This window comes from Anomaloglossus baeobatrachus, chromosome 5 (assembly GCF_048569485.1).
Source record: "Anomaloglossus baeobatrachus isolate aAnoBae1 chromosome 5, aAnoBae1.hap1, whole genome shotgun sequence".
Classification (NCBI taxonomy): Eukaryota; Metazoa; Chordata; class Amphibia; order Anura; family Aromobatidae; genus Anomaloglossus; species Anomaloglossus baeobatrachus.
The window spans coordinates 579,663,950-579,677,486 of NC_134357.1; the positions used below are offsets into that span (position 1 = coordinate 579,663,950).

Here is a 13,537-nt window from a genome sequence, read left to right on the forward strand (position 1 = left end):
CATGCATGCTGCCCCCTCCTCACAATGTCCCATGCATGCTGCTCCCTCCTCACAATGTCCCTTGCATGCTGCCCCCTTCTCACAATGTCCCTTGCATGCTGCCCCCTCCTCACAATGTCCCATGCATGCTGCCCCCTCCTCACAATGTCCCATGCATGCTGCCCCCTCCTCACAATGTCCCATGCATGCTGCCCCCTCCTCACAATGTCCCATGCATGCTGCTCTCTCCTCACAATGTCCCATGCATGCTGCCCCCTCTTCACAATGTCCCATGCATGCTGCTCCCTCCTCACAATGTCCCATGCATGCTGCCCCTCCTCACAATGTCCCTTGCATGCTGCTCCCTCCTCACAATGTCTCATGCATGCTGCCCCCTCCTCACAATGTCTCATGTATGCTGCTCCCTCCTCACAATGTCCCATGAATGCTGCTCCCTCCTCACAATGTCTCATGCATGCTGCCCCCTCCTCACAATGTCTCATGTATGCTGCTCCCTCCTCACAATGTCCCATGAATGCTGCTCCCTCCTCACAATGTCTCATGCATGCTGCCCCCTCCTCACAATGTCTCATGTATGCTGCTCCCTCCTCACAATGTCCCATGAATGCTGCTCCCTCCTCACAATGTCTCATGCATGCTGCCCCCTCCTCACAATGTCTCATGTATGCTGCTCCCGCCTCACAATGTCCCATGCATGCTGCTCCCTCCGCACAATGTCTCATGCTTGATGCTCCCTCCTCACAATGTCCCATGCATGCTGCTCCTTCCTCACAATGTCCCATGCATGCTGCTCCCTCCTCACAATGTCTCATGCATGCTGCCCCCTCCTCAGTGTCCCATGCATGCTGCCCCCTTCTCACAATGTCCCATGCATGCTGCCCCCTCCTCACAATGTCTCATGCATGCTGCCCCCTCCTCAGTGTCCCATGCATGCTGCCCCCTTCTCACAATGTCCCATGCATGCTGTCCCTCTCCATGAGCTCCTAATGCTGCCTTCCTCTTTTCCATAATGAGACCTTCATGTTGCCCCACTCATGCTAAGACCACCACACTAACGCTTATGCTGAGACCCCCCACACACACACTACCCCACTCTTGATATTGACTCCCCTACATTGCTCCACTCCATACTGATCCCACACATGCTGCCCCTTCTTCACAATGAGCTCCCAATGCTGCCCCCTCTTATTCTGAGTCCTTACACTCCCCCCACCCAATCGATTTTGTCATTGCACTATCCCTCATCCCTTGTCCTCTGTCTCTAGCATTAGCCCCTCTCTCCCACTCCCCCAGCATCAGCCTCTCTCCCCCAGCATCAGCCTCTATCTTCCCTCAGCATCAGCCTCTCTTCCCCAGTCTCAGCCTTTGCCTCCCCCCAGCCTCAGCCTGCCCCAGTCTCCGCCTCAGCCTCCCTCCAGCCTCCCTCCAGTCTCAGCCTCAGCCTCCCTCAAGTCTCAGCCTCAGCCTCCCTCCAGTCTCAGCCTCAGCCTCCCTCCAGCCTCCCCCCAGTCTCTGCCTCTGCCTCCCTCCAGCCTCCCCCCAGTCTCTGCCTCTGCCTCCCTCCAGCCTCCCCCCAGTCTCAGCCTCAGCCTCCCTCCAGTCTCAGCCTCAGCCTCCCTCCAGCCTCCCCCCAGTCTCAGCCTCAGTCTCCCTCCAGCCTCCCCCCAGTCTCAGCCTCCCTCCAGTCTCAGCCTCTGCCTCCCTCCAGCCTCCCCCAGTCTCTGCCTCTGCCTCCCTCCAGCCTCCCCCCAGTCTCTGACTCTGCCTCCCTCCAGCCTCCCCCCAGTCTCTGCCTCTGCCTCCCTCCAGCCTCCCCCCCAGTCTCTGCCTCTGCCTCCCTCCAGCCTCCCCCCAGTCTCTGCCTCTGCCTCCCTCCAGCCTCCCCCCAGTCTCAGCCTCTGCCTCTCTCCAGCCTCCCCCCAGTCTCAGACTCTGCCTCCCTCCAGCCTCCTCCCAGTCTCTGCCTCTGCCTCCCTCCAGCCTCCCCCCAGTCTCTGCCTCTGCCTCCCTCCAGCCTCCCCCAGTCTCAGCCTCTGCCTCCCTCCAGCCTCCCCACAGTCTCAGCCTCTGCCTCCCTCCAGTCTCAGCCTCTGCCTCCCTCCAACCTCCCCCCAGTCTCAGCCTCTGCCTCCCTCCAGCCTCCCCCAGTCTCAGCCTCTGCCTCCCTCCAGCCTCCCCACAGTCTCAGCCTCTGCCTCCCTCAGTCTCAGCCTCTGCCTCCCTCCAACCTCCCCCCAGTCTCAGCCTCTGCCTCCCTCCAGCCTCCACCAGTCTCTGCCTCTGCCTCCCTCCAGCCTCCCCCCAGTCTCTGCCTCTGCCTCCCTCCAGCCTCCCCACAGTCTCAGCCTCTGCCTCCCTCCAGTCTCAGCCTCTGCCTCCCTCCAACCTCCCCCCAGTCTCAGCCTCTGCCTCTCTCCAGTCTCAGCCTCTGACTCCCTCCAGCCTCCCCCCAGTCTCAGCCTCTGCCTCCCTCCAGTCTCAGCCTCTGCCTCCCTGCAGTCTCTGCCTCTGCCTCCCTCCAGCCTCCCCCCAGCCTCTGCCTCCCTCCAGCCTCCCCCCAGTCTCAGCCTCTGCCTCCCTCCAGCCTCTTCCCAGTCTCTGCCTCTGCCTCCCTCCAGCCTCCCCCCAGTCTCTGCCTCTGCCTCCCTCCAGCCTCCCCACAGTCTCTCCCTCTGCCTCCCTCCAGTCTCCCCCCAGTCTCAGCCTCTGCCTCCCTCCAGCCTCCCCCCAGTCTCTGACTCTGCCTCCCTCCAGCCTCCCCCCAGTCTCAGCCTCTGCCTCTCTCCAGCCTCCCCCAGTCTCAGCCTCTGCCTCCCTCCAGCCTCCCCCCAGTCTCTGCCTCTGCCTCCCTCCAGCCTCCCCCCCAGTCTCTGCCTCTGCCTCCCTCCAGCCTCCCCCAGTCTCAGCCTCTGCCTCCCTCCAGCCTCCCCACAGTCTCAGCCTCTGCCTCCCTCCAGTCTCAGCCTCTGCCTCCCTCCAGCCTCCCCCCAGTCTCAGCCTCTGCCTCTCTCCAGTCTCAGCCTCTGCCTCCCTCCAGCCTCCCCCCAGTCTCAGCCACTGCCTCCCTCCAGTCTCAGCCTCTGCCTACCTCCAGCCTCCCCCCAGTCTCAGCCTCTGCCTTCCTCCAGCCTCCCCCCAGTCTCAGCCTCTGCCTCCCTCCAGCCTCCCCCCATTCTCAGCCTCTGCCTCCCTCCAGTATCTGCCTTTGCCGCCTCCCCCCCCCCGCATGCGCAGATCTCTGGTCTGCATTAGAGACACTCCCACGCTCCTTATGAATCCACTTACCTGCTCCAGTGCCCGCCGCCATCTTCCTGGCTCACGTGAGTATCCTCTTCTGACACCGGCTTCCATCACGGCGTCCTCCACGGCGTCCTGCTGTGAGCTCTGCATGTGACGTCCACACAGCAGTGGACGCAGCACAGAGGAAGGAGCTGATTGGTGCGCGCCTGTGACCCCGGAAGTGCAGGCGCCGGCAGTTCCGGGGTCAATCAGCTCCCTGTGCTCGGCGGCCACAAAAAAAAAAATGTAAAAAAAAAAAAAAAAAAAAATTTTTTTTTTTTTTTTTGCTGCCAGAAGGTGCCGCCCCTCACAATCTGCCGCCCTAGGCACCGGACCACGGGTGCCTAATGGTAAATACGGCCCTGCCGACAGGGCGCTTTTTTGGCGGTCTTCCGGTCAACGCTACTTGGTTACCACCCGTCCTGACGTGTTTCCTGCACACGTGGTTGGTGTAGCGCTAGGTGCACCAAAACGCTAATCGGGTTGTCGTCCGGTCTGACGTGTCCCAACACACGTGACCGGTTCCCAGAGTTCCTGGGTTATCTTAGAGCCATCCAGCTCTATAGTCTCCGCCTAACCCTCAGGTGCCAGCAGCTCCATTGTCATCTGGAGCACGGTGGGCCCCGACTGGCGATTAGGATATATACCCCCCTGGTCCTAATCTGCCGGTCCCCCCGTAACACCTATTAAATCCTATGGGACCGTGTGGACACGTACGTGATATGGATGTTGTCTGTGTGCTATCCGTGTGGTCCGTGTCCATGTTGCTCAAATCAAGTTTGTTACTATTTTAAATAATTTCAGGTGGCCAATCTTCAATATTTTATGAGCTCAAAACTGCTTCTTGCTTTGCAGAAGTATTCAGCAAACCTTGTGGTGGTGTTATGCAGGCTTTTATCCTGCTTTTGTGAATAATATCATCTTCCTAAAAATTTATGGCTCCACGGGTGGACACGGAGAAACTGATTGCAGCTGTTGAGACTCACCCCCCATTATGGGATACACGTGTTGAGGGTTACCATGACAGACTGACAGTTGATCGCAATTGGCTTCAAGTTGCAGAGGAAGTGTACCCCAATAATGCTTGGGACAGATGCTCCCCATCTAAGTGTTCAAAATATGGTAAGTGATTGATTTTTTGGTCGAATAATCATATAGAATCTGAAATGCATTTTGCAAAATTCCATGGTATCTTTTATATTCATCATTCACTTGTGTTGTTTATTTTTTTTTATTTTCAAAACCATATACAAAAAAGGTTTTTGATTTACTTTTTGTAAATTAATGTTGTAAATCATCTACTTAGCCCATTATGTATAATTTAAAATTACATTACTGTACAAAACAGGCAGCTGTAATATAACATATTGTTTTATAACTTAGCTAAAATCCTGTTTTGTTTTTTTTTGGCGTAGTTAACAGGATTTGCAAATTAGGCTTACTCTATAGTATGGCTTTGTTTAACCCCTTCACGACCGCGGGCAGTAAAATTACGTCCTATTTTAACGTGACTTAACGACCAGGGACGTAATTTTACTGCCTAAACTTCATTTGATTGCCGTGGCCATAGCAACGGCTTTCAAATGATGTCCCCTGCTGTTTCTTACAGCAGGGGACCTTTGCTTGACCCCAGGGGGGGTGGCATCGCCACCCCCCATAGGCGATCGATGTGATTGGCTGTTCAAATCGGAACCGCCAATCACATTGATCACGCTGTTTTCGGCAAAAAAAAATGCCAAAAATGGTGTGATCCTGTAAAATCCAGCTAGGACCGGAGCTGCAGCAGCTCCGATCATTGGCTGGAAGCAAGCAGACACCGTGGCCCCCCCCCCCGCAGCACTGATTGGAGCGATCGTGCTATGACATGCAATCGCTCCAATCAGCGTGCAAAGGGGGCTGTCTGACCTGGCGGTGACCGCTCTCCCAAGGCTTGTTTTAGCCTGGAGACCCCTCCCCCAGCCATTCTGCGCTTGCATCCGCTGGGAGTTGTAGTGCCACGCTGCCCGCTGCTGCTGCTTTCGCTTTCGCCTGATCCCTGCTGCCGCCGCCACTTCATCTGTGCTGCAGCCGCTGTTTTTCCAGGTGCCCGACCTCTGCTGCCCCCCCCCCCTGATCTCTGGTGCCCCCTGCCCCCCCCCCCACCCCGATCTCTGCTGCAACCCCCCCCCGCCCCCGATCTCTGCTGTTGTCGCCACCTTCCGCTGCCTGATCTTTGCAGCCGCCGCTGCTCCCCCTGCTCCCCAGTGATCTGTGCTGTCCCCGTATCTCTGCTGCCCCCCCCCCCGATCTCTGCTGCCCCCCCCGATCTCTGCTGCCCCCCCCCCGATCTCTGCTGCCCCCCCGATCTCTGCTGCCCCCTCCCGATCTCTGCTGCCCCCTCCCGATCTCTGCTTCCGTCGCCACCTTTCCCGGTGCACGACCTTAGCTCAGCCGCCGCGTGATCTCTGCTGCCCCCCGATCTCTGCTGCCGCCCCCCGATCTCTGCTGCCGCCCCCCGATCTCTGCTGCCGCCCCCCGATCTCTGCTGCCGCCCCCCGATCTCTGCTGCCGCCCCCCGATCTCTGCTGCCCCCCCCCGATCTCTGCTGCCCCACCGATCTCTGCTGCCCCCCCCGATCTCTGCTGCCCCCCCCCCCGATCTCTGCTGCCGTCGCCACCTTCCGCTGCCTGATCTTTGCAGCCGGCGCTGCCTGATCTGCCCCTTCCCCCACTCTGATCGCTCTGTAAACCCCCCCTCGGCTTCTCCTGTCCCCCCCTCGGCTTCTCCTGTCCCCCCCTCGGCTTCTCCTGTCCCCCCCTGTCGTCCCCTCACCTGCTGCTGCCGCTGTCTGGATCCTCCTGCCTGAGTGTCTGACTGCTTCATCATCCAGACTCATCTGCGTCCTCCCTGGGTCCTAGCTTCCTTCTGCAGTCTGGTGACTGATATTCCTGCTGGTCCTGTGAGTATAATTTATTTTTTTTTTTTCCCTTGTTGCTTTTTTTTTTTGTATTTCATCTGCCTGTGCGTCCTGCAGCCGCCGAGCGCAGATCCATGATGCATATCACGGATCTGCGTCCGAGCTCAGTTTAGCGCAGGATTTTTTTTTTTTTTTTCCCGTATCAGTGATTGCTTTTTGCACCTTATCCGCCGAGCGCAGATCCATGATGCATATCACGGATCTGCGTCCGAGCTCAGTTTAGCGCAGGATTTTTTTTTTTTTTTCCCCGTATCAGTGATTGCTTTTTGCACCTTATCCGCCGAGCGCAGATCCATGATGCATATCACGGATCTGCGTCCGAGCTCAGTTTAGCGCAGGATTTTTTTTTTTTTTTTTTTCCCGTATCAGTGATTGCTTTTTGCACCTTATCCGCCGAGCGCAGATCCATGATGCATATCACGGATCTGCGTCCGAGCTCAGTTTAGCGCAGGATTTTTTTTTTTTCTTTTACGGACGCCTTTTTAGTATGTTTCTTTTTTATGATTCCAAATTTTAAATCTAGTTATTTTCTTTTTCTTTCTAGATTTTTTATTTGTCTACTCAAAGAAAATAAAGAAACACACACACACACACACACACACACACACTAATAAAGTTTAGTTTGTTGGGTTTTTTTGTTTTTTTTCCACGCCCCACACACCCTACACAATGTCCCACTTGCGCCGCTCATCCCGACCACAACTTTTTTCAGCCCAGGAGGCATATGACCATATTGCCTCCGAAACCGAGAGTGAGGGAGAAGACCCCACATTCTTGTACTCGTCCCACTCAGACTCCTCTTCCTCCTCCTTCAGTGAAGAAGAAGTACGAAGAAGCCGCAGAAGAAGAAGTGGACATCAGCCAAGAGTGAGTGACCCCCAATCCAGCACTAGTGCTACTGCCCCCCAAACCAGCACTAGTGCTACTGCCCCCCAAACCAGCACTAGTGCTACTGCCCCCCCAAACCAGCACTAGTGCTACTGCCCCCCAATCCAGCACTAGTGCTACTGCCCCCCAAACCAGCACTAGTGCTAGTGCCCCCCCAGCCTAGCACTAGTGATCCCCTCTGGTCCCCGGCCCCTGCAAACTTTGCACCACGGATTCCGGACTTCATCCCCCAATCAGGAATCCAGTTTGAGACTGCCAACCTCAGTGAACTAGATTTTTTCAAAGTCTTTTTCACTGAGCAGTTCATAAGTCTCATGGTGGTGCAAACCAATTTGTACGCCGAACATTTTTTGGCTCAAAACGCTGCTTCCTCATTTTCTGACTGGTCTCCCATTGACGCAGTTGAAATGATGAAGTTCTGGGGTCTGGTTCTTAATATGGGGTTGGTGAAGAAGACTGAAATCCGCAAATACTGGAGTGTAGATATTTTAAATAACACTCCAGTATTTCGCATGGTAATGACCCGTCACTGTTTCGAGTCAATCCATAAATTTCTCCATTTCAGGGACAATTCGGAGTGTCTTCCCCAAGATGACCCGAATTTTGAAAGACTTTTCAAAATTCGTCCGGTCATCGATCACTTCAGCAACAAGTTTGCTGAAGTGTACATTCCCGAAATCTGCGTCGATGAAACCCTCATCCACTTCAAGGGAAGGCTGGGATTCCGTCAGTACCTGCCCAACAAGAGGGCCAGGTATGGAATCAAACTCTATAAACTCTGCGAGAGTACCTCAGGGTATACTCTCAGGTTTAGAGTTTATGAGGGAAAAGACACCCAGATCGAACCCCCAGAATGCCCACCTTCTCTGGGGGTGAGTGGGAAAATAGTGTGGGATTTGGTGCACCCACTGCTGGATAAGGGTTATCACTTGTATGTTGATAACTTTTATACCAGCATCCCACTATTCAGATCCCTCTCTGCCAGAGCTACTGCAGCGTGCGGTACTGTGCGCAGAAACCAGAGGGGTCTCCCTACATCGCTAACTGGGCAGCTGCTCCGAAAGGGCGAGAGCAGAGCCCAGTGTAGCGACAACATGCTTGTGGTCAAGTTCAGAGACAAGAGGGACGTCTTTTTCTTGACCACAATCCATGATCCTGGCACCACCACCACCACAGTTCGGGGTTCTCTTTCACAGGTCCAGAAACCTAACTGTTGCCTGGGGTACAACCGGTACATGGGGGGAGTTGATCTCTCTGATCAAGTCCTCCAGCCCTACAGTGCAGCACGAAAGGCTAAGGTGTGGTACAAGAAGCTGGCTGTGCACCTCGTACAGATGGCACTGTACAATGCGTTCGTGCTATCACGATATGCAGGCAGCACCAACACCTTCCTTCAGTTCCAGGAGGAAGTGGTCAAGGCCCTGATGTTTGGAGATCAGGAGGCAGCGGCCCCCAGTACCTCTGGAACTGAAGGTTCTCGTTTTGTACGAGGGCAACATTTCCCAGGCAAGGTCCCGCAAGCAGCCAGAAAAGGTAGGACACAGACAAGGTGTAGAGTGTGCCACAGGAACGGGATTAGAAAGGACACAACATGGCAATGCGACACCTGCCCCGACAAACCTGGACTCTGCATCCCGGACTGTTTCAGAATCTACCATACATACATGCCAACCTGTCATACTCCCCACAACTCACACAACATACACACACCAAAAAAAACGGCACTCACACATACCATTCTGACTTATTCCCCTCAACTCACATAACACACACAGCCAAAAAAATAAAAAAAAAAAAACACTCCCATGCCAACTTGACATTATCTCCAACACATGCCAACCTGACGTTCACTCCCGTAATAAAAACACATACTTTCATCTTCAAGACGCAACACTAATTTTGGGATGGGGCATTGATCCAGGGAACTAGTCTGATTGCCATATGAGGAGTCGGGAAGGAATTTTTCCCCTAATGTGGAGTTTTTGATGCATGGGGTTTTTGCCTTCCTCTGGATCAATATGGGGGACATGGGGGTTCAAAATGCTCAGCACATATCTACATAGGTTCCTTGGGGGTTCTAGTTTCCAAAATGGGGTCACATGTGGGGGGTTTCCACTGTTTAGGCACATCAGGGGCTCTCCAAATGCGACTTGACACCCGCAGATCATTCCTCAAAATCTGCACTCCAAAATGTCACTTCTTCCCGTCTGAGCCCTGCCATGCGCCTAAACAGTAGTTTTCCACCACATATGGGGTATCTGCGTACTCAGGAGAAATTGCACAACAAATTATACGGGGCAATTTTTCCTGATATGCTTGGGAAAATTAAAAATTTTTTGCTCAAAGAACATTTTTGTTGAGAAAATAAGATTTTTTTATTTTCTCGGCTCAATGTTCCAATCTAATGTGAAGCACCTGGGGGATAAAGGTGCTCACTAAACATCTAGATAAATTCCATGAGGGGTCTAGTTTCCAAAATGGGGTCACATGTGGGGGGTTTCCACTGTTTAGGCACATCAGGGGGTCTCCAAACGCAACATGGCATCCGCTAACGATTCCAGACAATTTTGCGTTCGAAAAGTCAAATGGCCCTCCTTGCCTTCTGAGCCCTGCTGTGTGCCCAAACAATTGATTTCCACCACATATGAGATATCGGCGTACTCAGAAGAAATTGCACAATACGTTTTATTGTGTGTTTTTTCCTAATACCCTTGTGGAAAAAAAAGCTACATGGTTGAAGTAACAATTTTGTGGTAAAAAAAAAATATATATTTTCTCGGCACAATGTAATAAACTTCTGTGAAGCCCCCAGGGGTTCAAAGTGCTCACTAAACATCTAGATAAATTCCATGAGGGGTCTAGTTTCCAAAATGGGGTCACTTGTGGGGGTGCTCCATTGTTTAGGCACCTCAGGGGGTCTCCAAACGCAACATGGCATCCGCTAACGATTCCAGACAATTTTGCGTTCAAAAAGTCAAATGGCCCTCCTTGCCTTCTGAGCCCTGCTGTGCGCCCAAACAATTGATTTCCACCACATATGAGATATCGGCGTACTCAGAAGAAATTGCACAATACGTTTTATTGTGTGTTTTTTCCTAATACCCTTGTGAAAAAAAAGCTACATGGTTGAAGTAACAATTTTGTGGTAAAAAATAAAAAATATATTTTCTCGGCACAATGTAATAAACTTCTGTGAAGCCCCCAGGGGTTCAAAGTGCTCACTAAACATCTAGATAAATTCCATGAGGGGTCTAGTTTCCAAAATGGGGTCACTTGTGTGGGAGCTCCATTGTTTAGGCACCTCAACGGGTCTCCAAACCCGACATGGCGTCCAATAATGAGTCCAGCTAATTTTGCTTTCAAAAATTCGAATGGCGCTCCTTACCTTCCGAGCTCTGCCGTGCGCCCAAACAATTGATTTTTACCACACATGGGGTATCAGCGTACTCAAGAGAAATTGCACAATAAATTATAGGGTGCACTTTCTCTTTTCTCCCTTGTGAAAATGTAAATTTTTATGGCTAAAGTAACATTTTCATGTAAAAAAGTAAAATTTTAATTTTTTCCTTCCACATGGCTTTGGTTCCTGTGAACTACCTAAAGGGTTAATAGACTTCTTAGATTTAGTTTTGAGCAGTGTGAGGGGTGCAGTTTTTAGAATGGGGTCACTTTGGGGTATTTTCTGTCACCTAGGCCTCTCAAAGTCACCTCAAATGTGATGTGGTCCCTAAAAAAAATGGTTTTGTAAATTTTGTTGGAAAAATGAGAAATTGCTGATGAACTTTGACCCCTTCTAACTTTCTAATGAAAAAAAATTTTGTTTCGAAAATTGCGCTGGCCTAAAGTAGACAAGTGGAAAATGTTATGTAGTAACTATTTTGTGTGACATATCTCCCAGATTTATAGGCAGAAAATTTCAAAGTTTAAAAATTGCAAAATTTTCAAAATTTTCGCCAAATTTCCAAAATTTTCACAAATAAACGCAAAAAATATCAGCCTAAATTTACCACTATCATGAAGTACAATATGTCACGAAAAAACAATGTCAGAATCGCCGGGATCCATTGAAGCGTTCCAGAGTTATAACCTGTCAAAGTGACACTGGTCAGAATTGCAAAAAATGGCCCGGTCATTAGGGTGTTTTAGTGGCCGGGGGTGAAGGGGTTAATCATATTAAGGGATTATGCTTTTAAATTTTAACAATGCTTTTACCTTGATTTTTTTAATATCAAATATGGATGTTAACTTTATTTGAATAACCATTTATTTATTTAAATTAATAATTAAAAACATGTTGGATCTTATCTAGATTTTTAGTATAAAACAATATGTATTAAGTTTTGTCTTGAAAGATCACAGGCATTTTTTTTTGTATTTTATTTATTTTATTTTTTTAAATTATGAATTGTAAATTTAAAAATTAAAAATATGCTTACAAATGTTAAAACAATAAAATTATGACAGAAAAAGTAAGTAATATATTTATATTTTACAGTTGACTTGGTTAAAAAACTATGGCGGTCTGCACGTGATCAGTACCGAAGGGAGTACAACCCTATACCATCTACATCAAGCCTAGGCCGCAAAAGGAGATGTGTATTTTGAACAAATTAGCTTCCTTGCACCCATCTTAGAAGTGACACAGTAAGTAAAAATGTCCTGTGATTTCATTTAAATTATTTAAATATTAATTTATTTTTTTTTTTAATTACAACAAATTGCCCATCATTACAAAAATAACAAGAGGACAACCTAGATGATTCAGATGACCAACCAACAGCTGGACCCTCAGCTACAGCAACCTAAGCTTCTGAACAAGAACCGGCCAGAGATGACAGTGAAACACAGGACCAGCCTCATGATGACCCAGCTGCAATTGAATCTACAGATGGTGGTACAGAGAGTGCCCTAAACAACACATAATCCACATAAACAACACAGCAAACAACCACACCTGCAACCCAAGCCACACAAACCAACGTACAACCACGTTTTGCACCACAACCTCTACGAGCCAGAAGATTACGCAGACCTGAGTAAATTAGATCATTACCCGAAATAATAGACACCCGCATTATACACATAATGAACACATTAATTCCAGAAACAGATGCAGAACGATTTTGTCGCTCATTGTTTACTAGCTTATCAAAAATACCATCAGATAGGCAGGAACGTGTTCGTGCAACTATGCTTACACTCCTTTGAGCAAGCCAAGCTGAACAGGAACCAGTTCGAGTATTTGAAGCAATAGAAAACTGGCGTAACTTACCAACAACAACTACAGTACCAAACACATCTGATAATCTGATAAACATTTCAACACAAACCACAATGACAACTATAATATCCACAAATCCACTCGCTCAACAAGTTACCCAACCTTCTATTGCTTCAAGTACGGTTTTTCCTACACCAATTAGACAAGGGTATGCAACGACAAATACAGGCGGCTTTAACACTGTAATAAGTACCACTCCCCAGCAGCCGTTAACCTATCTTAATGTACAACCAACACAAAGTACAAATTACTTTAGACAACCCACAAATGTAGGGGCTCTTCCCAACATGTATTTTGGCACAGCATATCCACAATCATTCATGATGCCACATTATCCTATTCAAACCATGTTGCCCACTCATCACTTACAAACATCAGTCAACTATCCACAAGCTCAACCACAGACACACACACAATACCCCTTGACCCATGTTGAACCACAGGTGTACTCAACTGCAGGCAATATTTTTGTGCAAACATCCATGCAACCAACTGTTTCAAACCCAAATGTAGTGAGAAATACAAATGTTGAGCAGAGCACATCTGCATCTTTTTCTGAAAATACCATTTCTGAGGCAGCACAAACCAACATCCTCAGCAACACTCAGGTTACTTCTCTTGAAGATCTTGTTGAATTATAGAAATTCCTTGGTCAATTAATTATTTCATTGCGTTTGTCAATATTTTATAATTTCACATTCTCAGTCACATTTGGTGTATGTGTTAAATATTATGAAACACATTAGTGATATTCATACTATCTTATTGCTTTCTAGTTGTACCTGTTTACATACAAAGCTTGATATTTTGTAGTAAAATATGGCTAAAGTTTTTTGAAAATTTAAATTTAAATATTTTTTAACCAAAAAAAAATTTTTGTTTAAAAAAATAAAGTGAACTTGTATGTTTGTTTGGCTATTTGTCAAAATTGAGAAATATCTATTTTATCTAAATAATCTTTTTTTTTTTGGTTAAAAAATATACATCCAAAATAAGCAATATTTTATCTTTCAAAATTCAAAGTTGAAGCCATAAAGGCCAAAATAACAAGAAGCTTTATTTCAAAAGATATTTATTTTACAAAAAAAATAATTTTCTTATGCTATATATGTTGTGATATATATGATAACAAT

General features: G+C 49.0%; 1 long non-coding RNA gene across 1 annotated transcript; it reads left to right on the forward strand.

Annotated features, from left to right (window-relative positions):
• Positions 1-4,139: 4,139 nt before the first annotated feature.
• On the forward strand, positions 4,140-13,136 carry LOC142312459 (uncharacterized). The gene is made up of 3 exons (XR_012754386.1): positions 4,140-4,401; positions 11,619-11,767; positions 11,868-13,136. It is a non-coding gene; the product is annotated as an uncharacterized LOC142312459 (long non-coding RNA).
• Positions 13,137-13,537: the final 401 nt, after the last annotated feature.